This window comes from Drosophila santomea, chromosome X (assembly GCF_016746245.2).
Source record: "Drosophila santomea strain STO CAGO 1482 chromosome X, Prin_Dsan_1.1, whole genome shotgun sequence".
Taxonomy (NCBI): domain Eukaryota; kingdom Metazoa; phylum Arthropoda; class Insecta; order Diptera; family Drosophilidae; genus Drosophila; species Drosophila santomea.
The window spans coordinates 20,718,694-20,724,693 of NC_053021.2; the positions used below are offsets into that span (position 1 = coordinate 20,718,694).

At 39.1% G+C, this 6,000-nt stretch overlaps 1 protein-coding gene across 2 annotated transcripts in view; it reads right to left on the reverse strand.

Annotated features, from left to right (window-relative positions):
• Positions 1 to 5,530, reverse strand: part of LOC120455252 (glycine-rich protein DOT1) — a 79,522-nt gene extending 73,992 nt beyond the window's left edge. The window contains exon 1 of one of the 2 annotated variants that reach the window (XM_039641249.2): positions 5,397 to 5,529. The gene's annotated coding sequence lies outside the window, so the exon portion shown is untranslated. Of the gene's footprint in view, positions 1 to 5,396 lie in introns of both variants that reach the window. The other variant, XM_039641251.1, reaches the window with a different exon arrangement.
• Between the last annotated feature and the right edge of the window lie 470 nt (positions 5,531 to 6,000).

The following is a 6,000-nucleotide window of genomic DNA, read 5'->3' on the forward strand; positions in this document are numbered from 1 at the left end:
TTCGCATAGCATCGACAGTAGATTGTGAGGAGCGATTAGGGCGATGGGGCCACTCAAAAATTGAAAACTTCTCCCTCATATTTTTTTTATTTTTATTTCGAGCCACAAAATCAAGTCGAGCGTCAAATCACTCAAACAACATTGGACGACCCTCCGTCGCATTTGATTTATTTCTTTTTCGACTGTGTGTCGTTTATTAAATATTTAAACATAATCCCGTGGGGAAAATTGAAAGCAAATAGCTTATGATAAACAAACATTGTCGTCCTGTCACTACAGTAAACGACTGGAAATAAAACTCTCGATAAAGTACATGCGGAATATTTATTTACCCTTGGGCTATTTAATGTCGAATCAATTTGTATGCATAGGACCAAATAAATAAAGTCACCAAAGTGGCCATCAAATAACTGTTAACACAATTTTATTTATAAAAGTTTTGATTAGGTTTTAATGCGGTTGAAAACACGTTTCAATTTTCAACAACATCTCAGAATAGTTTCAAATTATTGCGGTCAAATGAAATTTAAAGTTGCCTTTGCCATATATTCATTCGTTTAATATATTCAGCCATTCCTCTCGCATTTTACCACGTTGTTCAGGAAATAATCCGATTATTAATAGTTTGCAACAAGACATGAGGGGAGCTTTTCTCGAACATAATAATTATAAGTCATGAAAACGCTTCTCCATTCATATTTCTGAGGCGTATTCGTGGGACACCTTAATTCTATAGAATTTTATAATTATACACCAAACGCCAAATCGCCCTTCCTCTCTTGTGGGGAAATACGTGAAGAAAACACGAACCAAAAAATGTTCGAGATAATATTATTCTAATGATCATCAAAACGACCTGAAAACGCGGAGACTTTGCTGATAGCGATAACCTTTTGGGGTCAGTTCTCTATCTGAAAACGTGTGCTTATATGCGGGACGCACAAATATATGTGCATATTCTTAGACTATACTCTATAAATACGTACATATACGAGTATTTGTATTTGAGTTTGTCTTTGTGTTTCGCGGCATCTTAACCAATCTACACGTAATCCAATTTGCCCTCGCCGCCGACGAAGAAGCTCTCCAACAATTGTTTTTGATTATTTAATTTGCCAGAATTTCGCTTTGATTTAGTTTCGTTTTGTTTCGTTTCGTTTTGTTTCGCTTGGGTCAGAGAAGATCCCTCTGCTATCCTGCCATAGCTTTATCCTGGGGCCTTGAGGCGAGTTCAGTCGACCACAAGATGTGTCCTTAGCCCTTTGCTTTGCCTTGCCTTGCTTTGCTTTGCTTTGCTTTGCTCTGCGTTGTCCTTGCCTATGATTTACTCCTGCCGCAGTTCTGGGACCTTGAAAATGTGGCAGAGCATTGTTACCAAACCTTGTTTTTAACCCACAGACCGCAGCGCACCGAGTGCCGAGTGCCGAATGCCGAATGCAGAATGCCACTGCAACACAGTGGACAACAACAAAAGCAGGTCGCCGAGTGGCGGAGAGTCTGCGGAATATGGCCAGTAATGGGTGATTCGAGTACATCCGCTGGAAGTGTACCAAAGCCACCCATCTTGGAAGAACCCCTGTTGAGGCGGCTCGAATGCGCACATGGTGCAAAATATATAATTGAGTTGAAAATCTATTTCCTGTTTATGACTAGCTTCTTAGTTGTTCTGCTTTTTCAAAGTCAAACTTAACTGCTTTGCCCACATTAACTGAGATTAATGATTAAGTTGTTATATATGTACACAAGTGACTTGATGAAACAATTTAAAGCGCTTTTATAGCGCGTTTTCATATTCCTTCCTCCTATTTTGGGACAATGATTAGGGGATTTTTTGAAATTCGCTTCAAAGACCTTAAAACTAAAGAATTTAAAGAATTTAGTTACATATGTTACATATGCTAGTTATACATACATATGTCGAATATATATGGTCAAATTATTTGGTGTCAGAACTGCACAATAAATTGGATACCTAACGGTCGACTCTCGACAGTTTGGTGTTAGTTTTCGGCACAGGACGTGCAACATGGCTTGCAACATTTCCACCTCAGATGGCTCAAACCCCCTCCACCCCCTTCGCACCACTCACCGCTACTTTACCCCCTTTTAGCCTTTGTCTCTGTGCATTTGGCTTGACAGTCGCAGCAACCAAAAGTGCGCTATGAGCTTTTGTTTTTCGACTTTCTCTCGATTTTGGTATTGTTTTGTTTCAGTTTTTGTTGTCGCTGCGCTTAGCCGATTTTTCCTGCCTTCTTTCCTCGTTTTTCCCAATTTTCCCCGATTTCCTTGGCTATTTCTGCGGCTTGCCGAGCTTCGGAAAACATTGCAGCAGTTTAAGCAGATTTGCAATATTAAAATACGTTTAAAGCTCGAAAGAAAACCTCCGAATACCTGTAGACACAATTATCTTCTGATGTTTTCTGGGCATAACTTTCAATCGCAGCTAATTGTTTGCGTCAGCAAAAACTTTCGGAGATTCCCCATAATAATGCACGTTCCTCGCCCACAAATTAAATTTCCCCAAGCAAAAAGTTGCAAATAATTTGCGTGTGGGTCGGGGGATAATCGAATTTAACTTAGCCTCATGGAAATTATTTGTTGCGAAAGTTTTGCCCGTCTAGGCAAACTTTGCTACTCGTTTTGCATAATAGCGATATAATTTTTTGTCATTTTTCGACTCTGATATAGAGGCATTTAATTGATTTTGATCGATAGTAGATGACTAATTAAATTCGGCCTCGGACTTAAGATGTTTGAGATTATAGACTTGACTTTGATAAATGGCTTAATTGCTAAATTGGCTGAATGAGCTTAAGATTAACCACATATTTAACGGCAAGGTGGATAGTTTTAATAGTTTTTGAAGTATTTAAAAGAGTTGTTGGTTGCAGTAAAGCTGAATTCTTTTGGCAAATAGGGGAAAAACCTTTTAGATAAAATTCTGCACCAACTTTATACAGTTTTAAATAATATATAGGAACCACACAACTACGTTGTTCATTTCAATAAAAGCTTTAGCTTAAAACTCCGCAATAAAATTGAAACATAATAACCACCGTGCTGCGTTTTTGCTGTTGAATTTTCAGCGCACTCATAAATTAAAATAATAAAATGATGTCAGAAAAGAGTGGAATTCACTTTAAAAAAATTCAATTTATATACTTGTTCACGTTGAAAAGTACATCAAAAAAATTATAGTTTAATATTTCCAATAAAAGCTTTTATAAACACGTTATTCCAAGCGATTGTCAGAAACGTCTTCCCTGCCGCATTTCAGTCAGTTTTCCTTAAGTTTTCCTGATTGATTTGTCGGAACCCACAAGACTTTGCCGACTTTGCCGACTTTCCCAGCTAGAATGCAGCGAAACAAAAGTCGCAGTAAATTAATAAGCCTACCGCAGACGCGGGGGGCAGTCAGGCCCCCGGATCCCCCGGAACCCCGTTACCCTCTTATAGCCAAATAGTAACACATACTGACCTGACCTACTCTCCGGTTGCGGGTTGGAGCACGGGTCCAAGTACGGGATCCAGAACGGGAACGGGAACGAGAACGGGAACGGGAGCGTTGCACAGCGGTGGCAGTGGCGAAAAAAATAACATAAAGAATAAAACACAAAAAAATATGTAGAAAAAAATATAGAAAATTTTGTTATAGAAAAAAATTTTACTCTATGTGGTATAGGCTTATAAGTACGAGCACTTGAGTTTACACTGAGCGAAATGGGCCAACTCGCTCTTTAAAGGCGGATATTGTCAGCGAGTTCCAATGATTATTCACTAAGTTGGATTGAAACCTTGAAGTGGCTGCAGTTCAACAATTTTATTATTTATTACACTGCCTTATTTTGCTAGAAGCCTTAAAAAGGCTAACATCTAGAATGTATTTTAATTTGATTTGAGCTATAGTAAATCGGATGAATCTGGTAAGAATCGATATGCGAGCAACATCGAACGCTACAGAATTTCCCGCTGTGTACAGCGGAGGAGACTGGGGGCCTTTGGAGCCCTCGCTGTTTGAAGCCCCTTTGCTGCCCCCTGATCCCCGGCGAAAGTCCTTCATGCTGGGCCCCCGGAACACGCGATGTTACTGGAGGGGAATATATATACAGGAGTAGGGCTCCGGCTCCACATACATATATATTTCGGGGGATGCAAAGGGGTCTAAAACGACGACGGTGGGCATGGCTGACTTTATTCTGACGGACTGTTGCGTGTTTTGGAGCCAACAACTGCGATGTACTCGTTGCCATTGTTGTTGTTGCTTTTGTTGTTGTTGTTGCTGCTGTTGTTGTATTCGTTACTTTGTTGTTGCGGCTTCCATATACTTTCTATTGTATTATATTTTATATGCTTTGACAAAGCCCCAAGCCACTTAGACAAACTGCTTCAACTTTCTGCCCGGCTCTTGTTGCTGTTTATTATTGTTATTTAATGTTTATAGTTCGCCGAACAAGACGCGATATGTGGGTGGTTTCGAGCGGGTGGCTGGTTTCCCCACTCACTTTCGGAGGCGTAAGAAAAGGGATTATTAGCCATGTATGTATATTAGATGACGTTACACGACCCGGCCTACAAAAGAAACACGGAGAAACACGAGAACCTCAGAGGAAATTGCTCGACAAAGTGGAACACTCAACAGTGATCATCGCAATTATTTCCCCATTTGGCATTAAGGATTCATGTATTAAGTGTCATGTTTTAAACCATTTTTCCAGATTTATTTAATTAGTTGAAAATATATTCGAATTAAATGTGTACAAGTCTTCTGAACCTTGAACTATTTAAGTTTTGCGTTTGAAACGTTGAAAATTATTTTCAATCATATTGGATTTTTCAAAAACATTCAAAAACTATTTTCCTAACAAGTTCAATGGCATCATTCGGCAATTTATACAATGAACATATAAGTTGAAAGCTTTCCCGGAATTTACTTATACACTTGGCACTTTGTTTTTTTTTTTTTTTCCAATCAATCAATATATTCAGCTGCAAAAACAAAATTCGAATTGCTAATTAGCAAAAGAGAGAATCTAATAAGAAAAGGCAAAGCGGAGATGACGATCACGATCACGATCTCACACACTCGAAAAAAATCTATATGCAAATAGGTTTTAATTGAGCACAACAACAATGGCAACAACGGTTTGAATTCACTTTGTTTTTATCACTTTTTCGCTGAAAAGATGATTAAATGGCACACAAACAAAAAAAAAAGAACAACACAATTTAAAAAAAATATTTAAGTTGTGAGAAAAAATCCCAAATCATTAGCACTTTAATTGTGTTTTTGGGTTTATTTTCAGTTTTATTTTTCGTTAGTTTGTAATGGTTTATTTTTTTGTTTTTTCCTTTTTCTTTTGACTCGAAACGCGTTTTGTGAAATCACCGGCTTACGTACGTTTATAATTTGCGTCAAAATCGCTGAGAACTGCGTTCGCTGTGGGAGCTAAAAGTTAAACCGTCGGGAGCCCAACTGACACCTTCAGTGCTTCGTTTTGCACTGAGCGCCAACGCATCGCCAATGTAGCGCCAAAAACCGGTTCGGCTCCACGTTCAACGGTTCATGGGGACTCGGGTATCTTCGGCAAATTGGCCTTCGTGCCCGCATCGCATCGCATCATCTCGCTCTTGCCCTCGCTACCGCTATGCCCTGCTACTATACCCCGCCCTCCCCGCCACTCATACTCGATTTCAATGCCAAGCCAAAGCAGCTGTTTCCAGCGTGGATTTTGTTGTTTTGGTTTTTTGTCGCGCTCGCACGTGCGCGATGGTGTGCGTGTTTGTTTTGTTGGCGGCAAGTGCAACGCTTATAAATACCGTACAATTTTAGATAGCGCTGATAGAACGAATTGAGAATTATAGCGATCAGCCTAATAATTGTAGTGCTTACTTTAACCTATGTACATACATACACATGTACGAAAAACCTCAGAAATACATAAGATCTATGTATTAATATATTTATGCATGTAATAGAATGTACACACAACATTGTTTCTA